This window comes from Rana temporaria, chromosome 2 (assembly GCF_905171775.1).
Source record: "Rana temporaria chromosome 2, aRanTem1.1, whole genome shotgun sequence".
NCBI lineage: Eukaryota > Metazoa > Chordata > Amphibia > Anura > Ranidae > Rana > Rana temporaria.
In genome coordinates this window covers 439,603,375-439,624,552 of record NC_053490.1, presented here as the reverse complement: position 1 = coordinate 439,624,552, position 21,178 = coordinate 439,603,375, and the positions used below count along the sequence as shown (strand labels likewise).

Sequence of the window (21,178 nt, the reverse complement as noted above, 5' to 3'; positions counted from 1 at the left end):
ACCGTTTTCGAGATGCATCTTCTCCGCCGCTTCCGGGTATGGGTCTTCGGGAGCGGGCGTTCCTTCTTGATTGACAGTCTTCCGAGAGGCTTCCGACGGTCACATCCATCGCATCACTAGTAGCCGAAAGAAGCCGAACGTCGGTGCGGCTCTATACTGCGCCTGCGCACCGACGTTCGGCTTCTTTCGGAAAATCGTGACGCGATGGATGCGACCATCGGAAGCATCTTGGAAGACTGTCAATCAAAATAGGAACGCCCAGTCCCGCAGCCCATACCCGGAAGCGGCGGAGAAGATGCATCTCGTAAACGGTAAGTACGGCTCATATTTTAAAACAACTAGCCGATTCCCCTAGACAAAACGAGCATTCATCTAAGGGGAAAAAGTGTTATGTACGGGTGAACCCCCGCTTTAAGAGCTGCCGGTCTGGCCAGTCACCAGCCGCTTTATGGGGGCGCCAGTCCCTGCCCTCCTGGCCAAGTATGCCCCATAACTGGTACCAGTCCCTGCCCAGTCACCACCAATAACAACGCCGCTACAGTAGGAGGCAGGAGCTGGATTTGGGAGAAGGGGGGCTTTTTTCGTTTGGGGGCAGCTTTTTTAACGCCCCCCGCAAAGTGCCGCCTTAGGCTACAGCGCTCGCGGTACCCAAATTGAATTGATGTCATTTTTTTCCCCCACAAATAGAGATTTATTTTGGTGGTATTTGATCACCTCTGCAGTTTTAATCCTTTGTGCTATCAACAAAAAAAGATAGACAATTTTGAAAAAGAAACAATATTTTTTATTTTTTTGCTATAAAACATACCCAACACAGTGATTCCCCTACCACTGGAAGACGTGGGCCCTGAACCTTATACCAGGCTAACCTCCCCCCCCTGTTCTGATCCATAAGAGACCTTCTACAGAAGTGGAAGGTCCACCATATATCTCTCCAGGGGAGGGTGGCCTCTGTGAAGATGACCTTCCTCCCCTAACTCCCGTATCTCTTCCAGACATTGCCCATCCCAATTCCATATGCAGACTTGAGGAAACTTCAGGCGGACTTGGTGCGCTTTGTCTGGAACTATAGGACACATAGAATACCTTGATCGGTCCTGATGGCGTCTTGCTCCAATGGGGGGGTTGGCGTTTCCTGACTTGATTAAATATTACCAACCAGCTCAGCTGCGTGCCTTGACCTCCTGGTTTCCCCAACGATCTTACAACAAGTGGACAGAAAGGGTGGACTCTGGCCGCCTCTTGGGACCTATGTTCCATCTTAGGACGCTATGGCGCAGACTCTCTAGAGCTCATGTACTGGGCTCGGAGAGATCACTTTTAACCTTCTTCCATGGTAACCCCAGGATGCCTGCTGGTCTCACGCACCAGATGTCTTAGCCCTGGGAGACACGGGATTTATAAAATTTTGGTCACCTGGTGGATCCTAGATCACGCAAGATGCTATCATTCACTGAACTCCAAAATAAATAAGTTTTACCTCGCCAGGTCTTTTATGGGTATTTGAAAATATGTCATTATGCCCAGTCTTTCAACCCCTGAACCTCCAATTTTTGTCGCCAACCCCCTTTGAGAGCCTGGTGATGGAGGGATCCACACCTACCTACTAAAGCCTCGTACACACGACCGGTTTTCCCAGCATTAAAACTGCCAGGAGAGCATTTGGCCGGGAATCCCGGCCATGTGTATGCTCCCTAGCAGTTTTCCCGTCAGGAAAACAGACGGGAATTTCGACGGGAAAATAGAGAACCCTGCTCTCTATTTTCTCGTCGGGTTTCCTGCCGAGAAAACTGGTCGTCTGTATGCTTGCCTGTCCCAGGTAAACCCGTGCATGCTTGATAAGACTTCAACGCATGCGTGGTAGCATACAAGGTTAGTGTGGGGTGTAGCAAGATGGCAGGGACGGCATCAAATGTGACGAGCGCCGGAATAATTTCTATTACGATGAAAAAATCTATCGGATTTTAGACCATCGGATAATACTCCGATCGTGTGTACGCGGCATTGGAGTATTTCCGAGTCTTTCCGGCGCCCCCCCCCCCCCCCCCCACACACACACACCTCTGGTCACATGCTGTACTGCATACAATAGAAGTCAATGTGGAACAAATTATCTTCGTTTTTCATTGACTTTTATGGGGAAACTCACTTTGATATGCAAGTGCTTTGGATTACAAGCATTCCCCTGGAACGGATTATGCTTGTAATACAAGGTTCCACTGTACTCACATTTCTAATAACCTGCATATCTTACCTCCCTTCTATTCCAGTGCTGCAGCCTCTGTGCTTGTCTTTGACATTGGACAAGTCCAGGAGTGTTGAAAATCTGTATCTCCCATTGCACGCTATGGTTCATTCTTTTGATCTCTATGCCCTGTAGTGAAGTAGTACTAAAAGGACTCTGGCACTGACATGTTGCATGATGAAGCCACAGAAAAAGGCTACAGCACTGAAATGGTGGGAAGGAAGTTGACAAGGGCGTCCAGAGAGGTGAATATTCCACTGAGGCCGCGTACACACGGTCGTTCCAAACCGATGAGAATATGCCATTTCCATTGGTTCACCGCTGAAGTGGCCTGATGGTCTGATGTGCATACACACCATCGTTCCAAAAACTGATCGGGTCAGAACGCGGTGACGTCAAACACACAACGTGCTGAATAAAACGAAGTTCAATGCTTCCAAGCATGCGTCGACTTGATTCTGAGCATGCGCGGGTTTTGAACCGATGCTTTCTGTACTAACAATCGGTTTGGACCGATCGGGCAGCGGTCCATCGGTTCGATTTTGAAGCAGGTTTTAAAATTTTGGACCGAAGGACAACGGACCGATGGGCCATACACACGGTCGGTTTGGACCGATGAAACTGAACCTCGGTCCATTCTCATCGGTTTTGTCCGACCGTGTGTACGCGGCCTGACGGTATCATTTGGTCATACACCTGACAGGGTCTCTTTAAATATCTGCATATACTGTGATAGCTACCATGCTAGATTTATTTTATGAGATTATTGAACATGAAGACATTTGAGTGTTTTAAACAGCAGTCATTTACATCCGAAATACATTTTGTTTGCATTATTAGACTTTCACTTATCCTTAAAAATTATCCAAAGAATCCTAAAATTTTAGCATTTTTTAGTTCCTAATTGCTGTTTTGTAAAGCTGACTTACTTTTCTCTCTGTCCTTTTGTTACATGATCGTTTCCGTTCGTATCTCTGGCTGCATTTCAGGCCCTGGCACCACCAGACTATCCTCTCTCTAAACACTGCTTTTACTTATCCAGCTTTCTTTTCTACATACAGCATATGCATTTTTACAGTGCCACATCACCATCACTCTCTGATTATTCTTGCTGAGAGGGCTCTCATTCCTTCTGTTTAATGTATTTGTGTGTTAGTTATCATGTCCACTCGTGGCCTTAAAGTGATTCTAAAGGCTTGCTTTAAAAAAAAAAAAAAAAAACAACATACATGTTATACTTCCCTCCTCTGCGCAGTTGATTTTGCACAGAGCAGCCTGGATCCTCCTCTTCTTGGGTCCCTCTTTGCTGCTCCGAGTCCCTCCCTCCTTTGCCCCTCAGCCAGCAGCTTGCTACAGGTTGTCACCCAAGCCGAGTCAGAGCTCCATGTATCCATTCAGACAAGAAGCTCTGACCTGGCCCCGCCCCTCTCTCCCCTGATTGCTTGACTGACTTTGATTAACAGCTGTGGGAGCCAATAGCGCCACTGCTCTATCTCAGTCAATTAGGAGGAGTGTACTGGATGGCTGAGGGGATCGTGGACATTGCTGGAGAGAGAAGGAGCTCAGGTAGGTAATAATGGGGTGCTGGGGAGGATGCTACACACAGAAAGTTTCTTTATCTTAATGAATAAAATGCATTAAGATAAAAAAAAACTTCTGCCTTTACAACTCCTTTAACCACTTCCTTACTGGGCACTTAAACCCCCTTCCTGCCCAGAGGACTTTTTGCGATTCGGCACTGCGTCGCTTTAACTGACAATTGCGCTGTCGTGCGACGTGGCTCCCAAACAAAATTGACGTCCTTTTTTCCCCACAAATAGAGCTTTCTTTTGGTGGTATTTGATCACCTCTGCGGTTTTTATTTTTTGCGCTAAAAAATAAAAAAATGTTAATTGTTGCTGTAATAAATGGCTCAATTTTTAAAAAAAAAAAATTTTTTATCCTCAGTCTAGGCCGATACGTATTCTACATATTTTTAGTAAAAAAAAAAAAAAAATCGCAATAAGCGACTGGTTTGCGCAAAAGTTATAGCGCCTACAAAATAAGGGACAGAATTATTATTTTTTTATTATTATTTTTTTTACTAGTAATGGCGGCGATCTGCGATTTTTATTGCGACTGTGACATTATGGCGGACACATCGGACACATTTTTGGCGCCATTCACATTTATACTGCAATCAGTGCTATAAATATGCACTAATTACTGTATAAATGTGACTGGCAGGGAAGGGGTTAACACTAGGGGGTGAGGAAGGGGTTAAATGTGTGTTCCCTATATAGTGTTCTAACTGTGGGGGAAGGGGGGTGACTGGGGGGGTGACCGATCTGTGTCTCTATGTACAAGAGACACAGATCCGTCTCCTCTCTCCCCTGACAGCACCGCTGTCTGCGAGAGCCGGGAATGAGAGATGAGAGATCTCTCATTGGCCGCACAGATCGCCTAGGAAACGGCCGCTCCGATTGGCCGTTCACGGCGATCTGTGACTGGCTGTGTCCAAGGGACACGGCCAGTACAGAAGTTCCCCGCTGCGCGCTCGGGAGCGCGCGCGGGGAACGCGGAAATGAGCTGCCGTCAATTGACGGCGGCTCAGAGATTTAGAACCACCCTGCGGCCGTCAATAGTCGTACGGCCGTAGGGAAGTGGTTAAAGTGGTTGTAAACCCACTTAAAAAAAAACGAAAAAAAATAACACCTGCAAGACAAAAGCATAATGAGCTAGTATGCATAGCTATGATCGAAGCCCCCACTGCGGTGCCCGACACAGCACCGGCCGCCGAAATGTCGTTTCGGAGTTACTTCCGCCTATCGTGGCTCCGGCCTGTGACTGTGATTGGCCGGAGCCGCGATGACGCATGCACGCAGGAGCCACCAGTCACGGCAAGACCTCCCTTAGAAACGGCAAGATCGCCGTTTCTAAAGTGCGCCTGCGCTGTTGTTTACGGCGCATGTACCGTAGACATCGGCGCACGTCTCTTTTGTAAATATCTCCTAATCCATGGAGAAGGGGTTGTAAAGGTAAAAAAAAAATCCCTAAATAGCTTCCTTTACCTTAGTGCAGTCCTTTACTTACCTCATCCTTCAATTTTGCTTTTAAATGTCCTTATTTCTTCTGAGAAATGCTCACTTCCTGTTCTTCTGTCTGTAACTACACGCAGTAATGCAAGGCTTTCTCCCTGGTGTGGAGAAAGCCTCTTGAGGGGGGAGGGGGCGAGCAGGCAAGTCAGGACACTCTCTAATTTGCAGATAGAGTAAGGAGCTGTGCGTTAGTGGGCGTCCTGACACTGCTGCTCGCCCCCTCCCCCCTCAAGAGGCTTTCTCCACACCAGGGAGAAAGCCTTGCATTACTGTGTGTAGTTACAGACAGAAGAACAGGAAGTGAGGATTTCTCAGAAGCAATAAGGACATTTAAAAGCAAAATGGAAGGATGAGGTAAGTAAAGGACTGCACTAAGGTAAAGGAAGCTATTTAGGGGAAAAAAAATTCCTTTACAACCCCTTTAATCTAGGCTTACCTGTAGGTAAAAGTAGTTGTACAGGGTGTAAAACCAAGTTATACAACTTTACAATATGAGGTTTTCAATCTGTGGTTTGCAAAGCACTGTCCCTCCACATATTTTAGTACCTAAATTTAATTACAGGTACAGCAGATTTGGGGATTTTATTCTTCCGTTTACACTTTTTATCACATATAGTGCAGCGCTAAATCACTTTTTATTTATACGCCTTGCTTCTCAGCTTTAACCGCCTGGCACCTTCTGCCCCCTCCAACTTTGAACCCTGGCACCTTCAGCTCCTTTCAACTGTAACACCCCAAATCTCCTGAATGCCACAACTCCCCTCTGGCACCTCCTGTGATACCGCCCCCTACATTCCTGCAGTTTACCACTCTAGAGAGAACTCTGGCTACTGCAGGTACAGTGCCTTGAAAAAGTATTCATACCCCTTGAAATGTTTCACATTTTTTCAGATTACAACCAAAAACATAAATGTATTTTATTGGGATTGTATGTGATCGACCAACACAAAGTGGCACATAATTGTGAAGTGAAAGGAAAATGATAAGAGTTTTTCAACATTGAAAAGTGTGTAAAGTGAAACCAGTGCAGCACTAATGCCGCGTACACACCATCACTTTATGTGATGAAAAAAAATGACGTTTTTAAAAACGTCACTTTAATTGACTGTGTGTGGGGGAAAACGTCGTTTTATGTCTTCTAAAAAACGACCAAAAAAAATTGAAGCATGCTTCAATTTTATGTGTCGTTTTTCAAAAGTGCACTTTTTACTTCACAGAAATTGACCGTGTGTAGCAAAAAACGTCGTTTTCTAAGACGTTTTTTCATCCACGCATGCCCAGAAGCAAGCTTCAATGGTAAAACGTGGTGGAACGTAACCTCACTTTGCAAGATCATTGTGAGAAAACGATGGTGTGTAGGCAACTTCGTCTTTGAAAATTGAAGTTTCAAAAACGTCATTTTTTACTTCACAGAAAGTGTCGTTTTTTTTCATCACATAAAGTGATGGTGTGTATGGGGCATAAGAATCAAATGTTGAGTATTGACATATCAACACACTGTGATATACAAAATAAATTGTGATTAGCATATGCAAAAAACTTTAACATCATAATCTGATTGATAGTGGGCCAGATTCAGGTACCTTTTGCGCTTTTTTTACGGAGGCACAGGGCAATGTTTTTGCCCTGCGCCCCCGCAAATTTTCTGCGCTACCCGCGATTCACGGAGCAGTAGCTCCGTAAATTGCGTGTGCACTCCGGCAAAATGCCCGGCGTAAGCGCGCGCAATTTAAATGATCCCATAGGGGGCGGGAATCATTTAAATTAGGCGCGTTCCCGCGACGAGCGTAGAGCGCATGCTCCGTCAGGAAACTTTCCCGACGTGCATTGCGGCAAATGACGTCGCAAGGACGTTATTTGCTTCAAAGTGAACGTGAATGGCGTCCAGCACCATTTACGAATCACTTACGCAAACTACGTAAAATTCAAATTTCGCGACGCGGGAACGACGGGTATACGTAACATTGGCTGCCCCTGCTAATAGCAGAGGCAGCCTTACGTGAAAACCGCCGTACGCAAACAACGTAAACTGCGTACGCAGGGCTCGCGTAACGCTGTGAATCGGCGTTAGTATGCAATTTGCATACTATACGCTGAGCACAACGGGAACGCCACCTAGCGGCCATCGCAAGAATGCAGCCTAAGATATGCGGGCATAAGAGCCTTATGCCACGCATATCTTAGGCTGCAGTCGGCGTAACGAGGTTCCTGAATCAGGAGCATTCGTTACGCCGGCGCAAGTAAGCAATTGCGCTGCGTAACGATGGTTACGCAGGCGCAATTGCTCTCTAAATCCGGGCCAGTGTCTCTAAATAAAGTGCACTGTGCAAATTGTAAGTCAATATTGGTAGTATAGTCCCATGGGTGATTAAAACATTAATCCATTAGTAAATATTGATGGCAAGGAATACAGGAATGTAGGACTAAAGGAATCACTGCCAACGCTGTATCCTGGCCCAGGCCTAGGGCAGCACTTTGCAGGGGGGCAGCACGGAAAGCATCCCTGCCGGCTTGCGCTACACTGTTAATGTAACGCAAGCTGTTTCTAATGTTGACCGTCCTATCATCCTGGACCAAAAAAAACTTCCTTACTGCTACCGTGTTCCCCCGAAAATAAGACCTACCCCAAAAATAAGACCTAGCGTTATTTTCCAGGAGGGCTGCAATATAAGCCCTACCCCGAAAATAAGCCCTAGTTTAAAATGTTTGTAACATCCTATAATCCACTTAATTACAGTAGTATATAATGTACAATGTGTGTGTTTCTGTTATATAATTGCGGGGAAGAGAGCGGGTCACAGAAGCGCTGAACGAAGGTATTTGGCACAATTATATTACAGAAACACACACATTATACATTATATATTACTGTATTAGAGTGGATTATTGGATTTTACAAACATTTTAACTCCATTTACACTGGGGATTCCTGTCAGGCAGGGAGAGAGAGGGGGAGAAAAGACATCACATTACATGGTAAGACCTACCCCAAAAATAAGCCCTACAGAGTCTTTTGTTGCCAAAATTAATATAAGACTCGGGCTTATTTTCGGGGAAACACGGTATATGTTTTTCTGCTGCACCATTGGCATGGTGATATCTTCTTAGTCCTCTCCATAAAATTATCAGAAATTTGTGATTAAAGTAGAACCACAGGCAACACTTTTTTTTTTCATTTTGGATAAAGAAAGGGAGGGTTATAGCCCCTGCCAGGTTATTTTTTATCATCCCTGTACCATTGCAGAGATTTCCCTTCACTTTCTGCCCCATAGCCAAACAGGAAGTGAGAGGAAATCTATGCAAATTAAGGGAATCCACTGCCCCCCCCCCCCCAGACCCTAAGAACTAGTGTCCCCACTCGAAAATTGCAGGGTGGGTCTTTAACAGAAAGGGGTGTGACCTTGGCAGGAAGGGGTGGGTCGTATTTAAATAAGGGGGTGCACGAGTTTAGTGAGGCCTAGGGCAGCACAAAACCTAAATATACTACTGGTCACCGCCGTGTGTACATCCACCACCCAGGGCAGAAGATTAAATACGCTTACCAGAAGGTAGCATCAATCAGGCATGTGAAATCTAAGCACTGGATAGCGAGTGGTGCAATTCCTCCTCCTCAGCTGAGCCATTTCAGGCAACCTCGACCTGGCATGTGAGAATATGGATCAGGGTGGCAATGTCCCATATGGTAAAAAAACCTTCTTCCACCACAGATCCGCTTGGTAGGTTTATGGTTAACAGCATCCATAAAAAAACAGAAAGCCTCCACAATTTATTTTGTATATCACAGTCTGTTGATATGTCGATACGCAACATTTGATTCTTAGCACTGCACTGTTTTCACTTTATTCATTTACACAATTTTTGTTAAGATTGTAGTGCTAGTTGCTATTGTTTATGTGTATAGTGCAGTATTTTTATATTAATTCCAATGGAAAAAGTGTGGCCTACATTTGTGTTTAGCCCCCTTAGTCAATACATTTGTGGGAACGTGCACGTGAGTCCCGCAAAATTGATGTTCGCCGGCGCCCCGCAATTGCGGCGAGGAGAGGCAGAATGGGGAGATGCCTATGTAAACAAGGCATTTCCCTGTTCTGCCTAGCAAAATGACAGGGCTCTACTGCTGCCTGTGATTGGGAGCAGTGATCTCTGTCATGTTGTAGTGAGACCATCCCCATTACAGTTAGAACACCTCCCTAGGACACACTTAGCCCCTTGATCCATCCCCCCTGGGGGTTTAACCCCTTCCCTGCCAGTGTCATTTACACAGTAATCAGTGGTTATTTATAGCTCTGATCACTGTATAAATGACAATGGTCCCAAAATAGTGTCAAAAGTGTCCGCCATAATGTCGCAGTCCCGATAAAAATCGCAGATCGCTGCAATTACTAGGAAAAAAATATTTTGCCATAAATGTATCCCCTATTTTGTAGACACTATGGGCCGGATCCACAAACGAATTACGCCGGCGTATCTATGGATACGCCGCGTAATTTTTAAAATGCCCCGTTGTATCTTTGTTTTGTATCCACAAAACAAGATACGACTGAATCTGGGGTCAATCCGACTAGCGTACGTCTTAGTACGCCGTCGGATCGTAGGTGCATATGTACGCTGGCCGCTAGGTGGTGTTTCCGTCGAATTCCGCGTCGAGTATGCAAATTAGCTAGATACGGCGATCCATGAACGTACGTCCGGCCGGCGCATTTTTTTACGTTGTTTCCGTAAGGCTTTTTTTGGCGTATAGTTACCCCTGCTATATGAGGCGTATCCTATGTTAAGTATGGCCGTCGTTCCCGCTTTGAATTTTGAATTTTTTACGTCGTTTGCGTAAGTCGTTCGCGAATAGGGCTTTGCGTAGAATGACGTTCACGTCACGGCTTGTTGCGGGTTAATTTCGAGCATGCGCACTGGGATACCTCCACGGACGGCGCATGCGCCATTCAAAAAAACGTCATTTACGTTGGGTCAAGACATATTAGCATAAAACACGCCCCCATCACATACATTTGAATTGCGCGCCCTTACGCCAGGAGATTTACGCTACGCCGCCGTAACTTACGGCGCAAATTCTTTCAGGATACCAAAGATACGCTGTAAGTTACGGCGGCGTAGTGTATCAGAGATACGCTACGCCGGACGGAAGAATGCGCTGCGCTACGTGGATCTGCCCCTATAACTATGAACAAGAGCAATCATCTGTGAATAACACTGTAATTTAGCTAACTACTCCCCCATCATTTAGCTGAGAATGTCTGTTGTCTGCTATATACATGACGTTAGATTCTTACTTGAAACCTCCCCATTTTCTGTCAAAGTGGCACTTTTTAGGTCAGGAAGTTACCAGTATATTACTGTGTATTCCCATTCTAGAAAAGTGTCATCTTCATATTTCTGTCATTCTTTTACTGCTATAATTTTTTATTTTTCCTTGTTGAATACTAATAAAATGTTTCCCTATAGACTACAGTCAGGCTATGGACATGAGTTTTTTTTAAATATATTTTTAACAAGCAATAATAGAGCTTCAAATAAAGCCCTCATGGACCTCTGCAGCTGCAGACACTATGGAACAATTCACCTTAAAATTTCAAAGCAGAAACTCAACAGTTCAAAGCAATTCTCTCAACAGTTCAGCTTACTCTAGTCTCCCTTCCAGCAGTGACTCAGAAACCTTCCAGCCTTCCACCCCCTAATGTACAAGAGATATGTGCTTTGTGAGGGAACACAGCTGAGCTTCTGAGATAAAATAAAGATTTTAATGACTTCAGTGTTTTTTTGAAATTTGAAGATGAACTGCTCTGCAGTGCTTTCAGATACAGGCAGTCCCCTACTTACAAACATCTGACTTACAAACGACTCCTACTTACAAATGGAGGGAGACAACAGGAAGTGAGAGGAAATCTATCCCTAGGAAGGGAAATTCTCTCTTGTAAGGCCCCGTACACACAGTCGGTTTGGTCCGATGAGAATGAACCAAAGTTCATTTTCATCGGACCAAACCGACCGTGTGTATAGGCTATCGGTCTGTTTTCCTTTGGTCCAAAATTTTAAAACATGCTTCAAAACCAAACCGATGGACCGCTGCCCCATCGGACCAAACTGATGGTTAGTACAGAAAAGCATCGGTTCAAAACCCGCGCATGCTCTGAATCAAGTCGACACATGCTTGGAAGCATTGAACTTCGTTTTATTCAGCATGTCGTGTGTTTGACGTCACCGTGTTCTGACCCGATTGGATTTTGGACTGACGGTGTGTACACATATCAGGCCGTACGGCCACTTCAGAGGTGAACCGATGAAAACGGTCCGTCGGGCCATTCTCATCGGTTTTGTCCGACCGTGTGTACAAGGCCTAAGGCCCCGTACACACGATAGAATCCATCCGCAGATAAATCCCAGCAAATGGGTTTCTGCGGATAGATCCTATGGTGTGTACACGCCAGCGGATCTGTTTCCGCGGAGAAATCTCCTCTGGGATGGATTCCAGCAGATCGGATATTTGTTGTGCTGCACAACATATCCATCTGCTGGAATCCATTCCAACGGATGGATCCGCTCGTCTGTACAGACTTACCGGATCCATCCGTCCAAAGGGATTCCCCGCACGCGTCGTAATGATTTGACGCATGCGTGGAATTCCTTATATGACAGCGTCGCGCCCGTCGCCGCGTCATAATAGCGGCGACGGCGCGACACGTCATCGGCAGAGGATTTCAGCGGGGATTTCAATGCGATGGTGTGTACACGCCATCGCATAGAAATCCTCTGAAATCTTTGAGAGGATTTATCCGCGGATACGGTCCGCTGGACCGTATCTGCGGATAAATCCTCTCGTGTGTATGGGGCCTCAGAGTTAATATGGGAAAAAGGTGTCTCCACTGAAGCGTTATCACCAGTCCATGTTTCCCTAACAACCCAAAATTTTCAAAATCCAATTGTCATTGGGACAGAAAGTGAGGTGAAATCTTCTGAACAGGGGCACAGACAGCAAAACAAATGTTACAGGGGTTGATAACCCTTCCCTATGCCATCCAAAATGCTTACAAATTTATTTTTTGGCTGGAGCTACACTTAAAAAATGGACATGTTCCAACTTACAAACAGATTTAACTTAAAGTGGAGTTCCACCCAAAAGTGGAACTTCCGCTTAATCCACTTGCTCGCCACCTTACATGCCACATTTGGCATGTAATTTTTTGGGGGAGGGGGAGTTGGGGTTTCAGGAAGAGTGGAACTTCCTGTCCCACTTCCTCCTTCCACCCATGGACCGCTTAGGCAATATGTCATATCGTCTTTTGGTGGCCCCTCCCTGTAGGCGATCACCTGGGACACATGACAGGTCCCAGGAAATCGCCTGTCCAATCCGGTAGTGCAGCTCGCGCATGCGCAGTGGGTGCCCGGCCGTGAAGCCGAAAGCTGTCACGGCCGGGTGCCCACAGTTAGGATGGAGGCGCCAGCAGAGAGGAGAGAGAGGAGCGGAGCTCCGGGCGTCGCGTCACTGGACAGTGGAGCAGGTAAGTGTATGTTTATTAAAAGCCAGCAGCTATGCTTTTTCTAGCTGCTGACTTTTAATAAACATTAAAAAAAGGCTGGAACTCCGCTTTAAGAACAAACCTACAGTCCCTATCTTGTTTGTAACCTGGGGACAGCCTGGTACTCCACTATATCCATGGAGGGAGCAATGGTTATCATGTCCAGTAAGTGGATTAGTAGTTTACAGAAGGAAGATAACATTGTTTGTGCTTTAAACCTGAAGTTTATTTAGCTTATATTTTGCCTTCTCTGGTTCCTCCTTTTCACCCACATTAGCATGCTAATGATTTTTTTTAATAAAACCTTCTGTTTTTATTATTTACCTTATCCCTGTGCTTTTTATGCAATGTAGACAGATTGTGGCTAGTGGGAGGAGCCAACATGGTGCTGTACACAGCTCCCTGAAAACATCACAGCCCCGATGTAAGCAGTGGGCTGGCTCCTGGGAAGAAATATGAAAATATGGAGGAGTGAGCATTCGTTGGCAGGCTAGATTTGCATGCATTCTTCCCTAGGTAACGCCTACATGTGATGCCGAGCCTCCAAAATTAAAATCCAGTTAATTTAAATGGGCAGCCTAGGGACAACGAGGTTTGGGAGGAAAGAGCTATATATCCCTGAATGCCCTTCAGCCCAGAAATGTGGTGGGCTCTGTTTGACTTGCTGCACACTGTGAAAAACTTACAGGGGCAGATCCACAAAGATCTGCCTATCTTTAGGCAGGCGTAGCGTATCTAAGATACGCTACGCCGCTGTAAATTACTTTTTCTTCTTGTGAATCCTCAAAGAATCTGCGTGGTAAGTTACGGCGTCGTAGTGTATCTATTGCGGCGTAAGGGCGCGCAATTTCAAATGGGAGTGATGGGGGCGTGTTCTATGCAAATACGTTGTGACCCGACGTAAACAACGTTTTTTTTGAACGGCGCATGCGCCGTCCTTAAAATATCCCAGGGTGCATTGCGACAAAGTACGCCGCAAGGACGTCATTGGATTCGACGTGAAAGTAAATTACGTCACATTCCTATTCACGAACGACTTACGCAAACGACGCAAACATTTTTAAACGCGGGAACGACGGCCATACTTAACATTGAGTACGCCACCATATAGCAGCTTTAACTATACGCCGTAAAAAGTCGAACGGAAACGACGTAAAAAAATGCGACGGCCGCTCGTACGTTCGTGGATCGTCGGAAATAGCTAATTTGCATACTCGACGCGGAAACGCCACCTAGCGGCCGCTGAAAAATTGCATTTAAGATCCGACGGCGTACTAAGGCGTACGCCTGTCGGATCTAACCCAGATGCTGTCGTATATTGTTTTGTGGATACAAAACAAAGATACGACACGGGAAATTTAATATTACACCGGCGTATCAATAGATACGCCGGCGTAATCCTTTTGTGGATCTGCCCCACAGTGTGCAGTGAAAGCAGAGTAAGCAGTTTCAGTATAGGAGAGGAGCCTGCACAACTGATCAAGACTGAAGGTAAGCCTTGAGTTCAGCTAACAAGAAGTGGCAAGGACACAACATCTCTGGCAAAATAAAAAAGAATTTCTGTACTTACTGAAAAAGTTTCTTAGCCTGAAACATAAAATGAAATTCAGTCACCACATCTAAGGCTGCATTCACACTGTAACGCCGCGTACGTGGCGTATTTTGCCGCGATTTGTTAACTTTTTTTTTTTTTTTTTACAAATAATTTCCATTGATGTCTATGCTGAACACCAAAGTCGCCTGAAAAAAAGGGTCCGGGACTTGTTTTCAGGCGGCAGGCGTACGGCGTTCGGCGTGAGATGTGAACCATCTCATAGACATCAATGGAAATTCGCCCCTCCAGCGGCACGAGCGTCGCGCTTCAGGCGTATATACGCCGAGGTGTGAATGCAGCCTAAGGACTGATAAACTGCAATATATAACATTTTTGATTTTGTACTTAGATATTCTTTAGGATAAAAAGTAAACACTGCATCTCCAGGTTTCGGGTTATGACTATAACAGAGATTGGCAGCGCCAACAGTAGACATAACAGAGGCCAGTTGTCTTGGGTCCATGGGGGATTGTAGCCATGCTAGACAGATTGACAAACTAGGACAGATAAAAGTAGTACGCCAATTGATTTATTTTGTATTTTATTCCCACAGCAAAAGTCGTTTCTCTATCAACTCATTTCTGGCATTGTCTTCAAGTTTCATAAGTTAAATATCAGGACATACTGAAAATTCAAAGCATCTGAGTTGGCAGTGAATTCCAGATAATAGGTTTATATGTGAACTTTGCAATAGAATGCTCTTAAATTGTCTCTAAACGTCTGATGCAATGTGTTAATCCTTTTTTTTTTTTTCTAAATAAACTATAACCACCAATTCTTGACAGGCTTCCCAGATGTATCTTGGATTTTTACAAGCATTCAGTTCTTCAAACAAAATGTCTCCACCCTTCCTGAACTTCATATGTGTTACATGAACATTGCAACTTGTTTACTTACTAACAATATTATCTATCTATCTGTTTAATAGCCTTTAATATTTTTGAACTCAATATTTTCTATTAGCCTGCCTGTTATAGTCAATTATAAAAGATTTATTTGTAAATCAAATTTTATTATCCTCTTCCTCTCACTAATCAGAGAACATCTGATTTTAGATAGTTATATTAAGCAATAATGTAATGAAATCTACATATACTCCAAAAAAGTTAGCATGAGTAATAAAAATGCTAAACAATCCTCATTGATACATCAAACTGTCAGAGAGAAAATATTTATATATTTCATCTATTTATTTCAGGTACTTATAATGGGCCAGATTCACATACATTTGCGGCCGTGTAACGTAACCCGTTTACGTTACACCGCCGCAAGTTTCCAGTTTTAGTGCCCGATCCACAAAGCACTTACCTGGAAACTTGCGGCGGTGTATCGTAAATACGTCCGGCGCAAGGCGGGCCAATTCAAATGGGCGTGTGCCATTTAAATTAGGCGCGCTCCCGCGCCGGACCTACTGCGCATGCTCCGTTTCGCAATTCCCGTCGTGCTTTGCGCGCAGTGACGTCATTTTTTCGAACGGCGATGCGCGTAGCGTAATTCCATATTCCCCGACGGCCTACGCAAACAACGTTCATTTTTAAATTTCGACGCGGGAACGACGGCCAAACTTTATACAGCAATACGATTGCTGTGTAAAGTTAAGGCACCAAAAACGGCGACTAACTTTGCGACGGGAAACTAGACTAGCGGTGACATAGCGAACGCGAAAATCCATCGTGGATCGCCGTAACTCCTAATTTGCATACCCAACGCTGGTTTATGACGCAAACTCCCCCCAGCGGCGGCCGCGGTACTGCATCCTAAGATCCGACAGTGTAAAACAATTACACCTGTCGGATCTTATGGATATCTATGCGTAACTGATTCTATGAATCAGTCGCATAGATAGAAACAGAGATACGACGGCGTATCAGGAGATACGCCGTCGTATCTCTTTTGTGAATCTGGCCCATAGTGCCTTCAATTTACGCAGTGCTTTACATTTACATTGTACATTCACATCAGTCCCTACCCTCATGGAGCTTACAACCTAAGGTCCCTAGCACACGATCATACATATACTAGGGCCAATTTAGACAGGATCCAATTAACCTACCAGCATGTTTTTTTTTTAAATATATAAAAGATGAGTTTTCTTACAGAGACACATCTGAAGAAGTTAATAACAATGCATAGTATTAAACCAAAATGAATGTTTCAATCGATTAAAACACTTACGTTTTTGCAGTTTGCGCACACAAACTCTCCATCGTGGTTAACCACGCGGATGATTTCCCCGGTGGGAACACACTCGATCTTGAGCTCCATGTTCTCATGAATAGAGACAAAAATGTTTGCTGTTCTCCAGAAAGTAGGTTTCTATCCAATAATTAGCTCCTCTTTTAGGATGTTCTCTTGTCCGTCTACAATACAACTGTGGTGTCTATACTACTGCTAGCAGGGTTTTAGGGAAGCTAAGGAAGGACTGGAAACCTCATTTCTTCCAGAACGTTATTTTAAGTGGATAATCCGGAATTATATGTTTATACAAAGCCAAGGTGAGAATGCTGACAATGAAAGTTCACGAGCGCCTTCCAGGAGGTCACAGTTGGTTCCTAGAGTGTCAAGGCTTCGAGAAGCCACTAATTTATGCCCCTAGTGATTTTACTGAACTTCGTGAAAGTTCAACAGGCTCCTTGGGGGCACCACTGAAGGTCAAACTGCATTAGATACAAATATGAAAGGTTTGGCATATGTCCATAGATTTTAATTGTTAAGCTTAGTACACGTATGCTCAAGATTGCTGGATTGCGTAAGGTGAAAAGTTCAGTTTTGTAGGCCAGGAAAAAGTACTTGAAGTTTCTACTAACCTCCTATATATAGATTATTTAAATATACAGCAAAGTACTGCTGGATTCACAAAACAAAACATTTGCCGTTTTTTATTGGGTTTCCTGTCAAACAAATCTTGCATGTTTTACTTTTATATGACCTCTCCTGAGAATATTCTACTATACAGTGTTTCGTCTTAGCAGCATCCAGTGTCTGACTTATTTTTGATTCTCATTGTGCCAACAGATTCTACAGAATCTGTAAAAGAAATGCATACCGATGCTGTAGGACCAGGGGTGGACTGACAACTCATGGGGCCCCCGGGCAATAGAAGATTATGGGGCCCCCGGGCTTACAGATGGCCGCCACGCCAGGAGGCATTGCATAGGCAGGGCAGCTAAAATCTCAGGATTTTATCATCAAAAGTGTGTCGGTTTTGGACATATCAGGGACAGATGTAAAAAAAAACCACATATTTTTACATACTATCCCTGGTTTTATTGAGCCTGGCAACCCTGATGGGGCCCCTAGTGGCATGGGGCCCTCGGGAAGTGCCAGAGCGTCCCAACGGTCAGTCCGCCCCTGTGTAGGACCAATCTGGGTGCAAACCAAACAATCTACTAGTATGTTTTTTGGTGTGCAAGTAGCTTTGAGAAGAAACCCAACCAAAAGAGGGAGAAGATGCAAACTCTGTGCAGATACTTTGCTTTGTAGTGGTGTCATTAAACCAGGTCTGGCCAGTATGGTAACCTTGAACTTTGTTGTACAGGCTGGACACTCCCAGTATAGGCCACCTTTTTTTTAAAGAGAGCTATATTTGATGAAAATGCGTGAGGGCTGACTATTTTGCCTGACATTCTTTGAACCATTAAAAGTCGGTTAAAGTGTGTTCGTCTGAGCACTTCCACACTGCCCAACAATAATTTTCTTGCCTTTGTGGCTATTTGTGATGAAGAGATGAGGTTGGGCGTGTTATTTGGATATATAAATATCTTTTGTGGCCCCCAACGAATCCCTGAGCGCCGCTCAGGACTAAGGATGAGCTTGGGTGTGTTATGTGAATATACCATATTTATCTGCCCCTTCACTTTCGGAGGGAAGTTTTCAGGGATTTTTTTTTTTTTAAATTAAGAACTGTGAAGCAAAATAAGGATCAGTGCCCATCAATGCAGCCTAATCAGTGCCCATCTGCAGCCTATCCATTACCATGAATGCAGCCTCTCCATTGCCATGAATGCAGCCTCCCCATTGCCATCAGTGCAGCCTGATCGATGCCCATCTGCAGCCTCGGAAGGGACGGGGGGGACAGGACGAGCGCCAACAGATTACATACAGGAGAATCTCCTATTTACACAACAGCCTCTTTAATACAATGTCCCGCCTCTTATGATAGACAGAAGAGTCGTCCAATGGCAGCCCAGGAGACGGGACTTCCTATTACAGATGCCGCTGAGTAAACAGGAGATTTTCCTGTATCTAATTTGACGGCACTCATTCCCCCCCTCCTTGTCCCTTCTGAGGCAGAGCCAGTAAATACGAACATAACTACTGCAGCTGGTGCAGACTCTAAGGCTCCATTCACACCTAGGCGTTTTGTCGCCTGAAGCGCGACGCTACAATACGCCGGAGGGTCGAAATTACATTATTCTCTATGGAGACTGTTCACATCGCAACACCGAACGCCAAAACGCCGATCGCGTGAAGCTCAAACAAGTCCCGGACCCTTTTTTGTCGCGCGTATTCAGGCAGCTTCGGCGTTCAGCATAGCCGACAATGATCTGTAAAAAACATTGGGTTAAAAACGACGCGTTTTGTCGCGGCAAATCGCATTACAAAACGCTGCAATTTGTCGTGTTACAAAACGCCGCAAATCGCCTACGCAAAGGTGTGAATGCAGTCTAAATGCTGAAAGTCTGAAATCAGTTCTTAGGGTAGGCTAAGTTCACACTTGCTCATTCTCTGAAAATGATCCATGGTGGATCGCTTATAAAATTACATCTAAGCTGCTATTAGGATATCAGGAGGTGTTCCCGCTATCTCTTAAATGCCTTTTGTTTTTTGTCAATTCTCAATGGGACTAATGCTCCACTACCACGAGCCAAGCACTTGGCTCGTGGTTGTGGAACACACCTATTGACTTAAATGGGTCAAAAACAATTGAGAATTGTCCGTGACACTTTCCTTATTTGCTTTTTATTTATTTTTATTTTATTTTATTCTGCAAAAACTTGGGTGAGATTACAAGGCAATACTGCCTGTCAATTCAACATGCCATGTTAAACTTTCCTTTGCTGCGATGCAGAGCATCATAGCTGCGGCAAGTGAACAGCACCATCCATATGTAGGCTTTAGATGGACTCAAGCACTTGTTTTTACTTCCCCCAGCAGCTTGTGTGAAGTAGACCTTACCCACTATAGTCTTAATCTAAACCCAAACAAATTAAATATGTTGTACATGTTTTTGTAATGTTAAAAAGTTTTTTTTTTTTTAACCACTTCATTACCCAGCTATAGTCATATGACGTCCACAGATGGGATCTCCCATCCTGGGTGGGCGTCATATGACGTCCTTGACTTTGTGGGGGGATATCTGAATGATGCCTGCAGCTGCATTCTTTCATGCCAGCAATTCTGTGCGCGATAAGAACGATCATAGCGGCAGTTCTGCCGATTGATCATTCTGATAGGCGACACCCCCCCTCCCACCGCCATCCGGTGCTTCTCCGGGCTCTCACGTGCCATCAGTGGCCCGAGAAAGAATCGTCCTGTGCCGGATGACGAGCGTAGAGATTTCTGGTGAACAGATGGTCATCTCTATGACTGTCGGAGGCCCGGGCACGATGTTATGATGTCACGCCTGGGTTCCCAGAAGTAAACAAAGCCGCGATTGCAGCTAGTAAGCATGAGATCGGTGATTTATTTTTCCCGATATCACGCTTTCCAGCCTGGAGGAGAGATGTGGGGTCTTATTGACCCCACATCTCTCCATAAAGAGTACCTGTCAAACACTATTCCTATTACAAGGGATTTTTACATTCCTTGTAATAGGAATAAAAGTGATAAAAAAAAAAGATGTAAAAAATAAATAAAAATTAAGTAAAAAAAAAACAGGGCCAGATTCACAGAAGAAATACGCCGGAGTATCTACTGATACTCCGGCGTATTTTCAAATTTGCCGCGTCATATCTTTAGTTTGAATCCTCAAACCAAGATATACGACGGCTTTTGGGTTCGATCCGACAGGCGTACGGCTTCGTACGCCTTCGGATTGTAGGTGTAATACTTCGGTGCCCGCTGGGTGGAGTTTGCGTCATTTTCCGCGTCGGGTATGCTAATTAGCTGTTTACGGCGATTCACGAAGGTACGCGCGGCCGTCGCATTCTCTTACATCGTCGCTAGTCGGCTTTTCCCGGCGTATAGTTAAAGCTGCTATTTCTTGGTCTATCTTTAGACTTGCCATGTTAAAGTATGGCCGTCGTTCCCGCGTCGAATTTAAATTTTTTTTTTTTTGCGTAAGTCGTCCGTGAATAGGAAAGGACGTAACTCACGTCGACGTTCAAAAAATTACGTTGGTGCGGTGCGCAAAGCACGGCGGGAAATTTCAAAACGGAGCATGCGCAGTACGTTCGGCGCGGGAACGCGCCTAATTTAAATGATACACGCCCCATTTGAATTAGGCGGGCTTGCGCCGGACGGATTTACGCTACGCTGCCGCAAGTTTACAGGCAAGTGCTTTGTGAATCAAGCACTTGCCCATAAAACTTGCGGTGGTGTAACGTAAATGCAATACGTTACGCCGCCGGAATTGAATCTGGCCCATATTTTTTTTAAATGCCCCTGTCCTCGGTAGCTCACGCTCAGAAGCAAACGCACATGTACGTCCCGCCCACATATGTAAACTCCGTTGAAACCACATATGTGAGGTATCGCCGCGTGCGTTAGAGCGTGTGCAACAATTCTAGTA

General features: G+C 44.9%; 1 protein-coding gene across 1 annotated transcript in view; it reads right to left on the bottom strand.

Moving 5' to 3' along the window:
* The window catches only part of MYO1C (myosin IC), a 248,027-nt gene extending 231,384 nt beyond the window's left edge, over positions 1–16,643 (bottom strand). Inside the window, exon 1 of the mRNA XM_040338393.1 lies at positions 16,621–16,643. The gene's annotated coding sequence lies outside the window, so the exon portion shown is untranslated. The remainder of the gene's footprint in view (positions 1–16,620) is intronic.
* Positions 16,644–21,178: the final 4,535 nt, after the last annotated feature.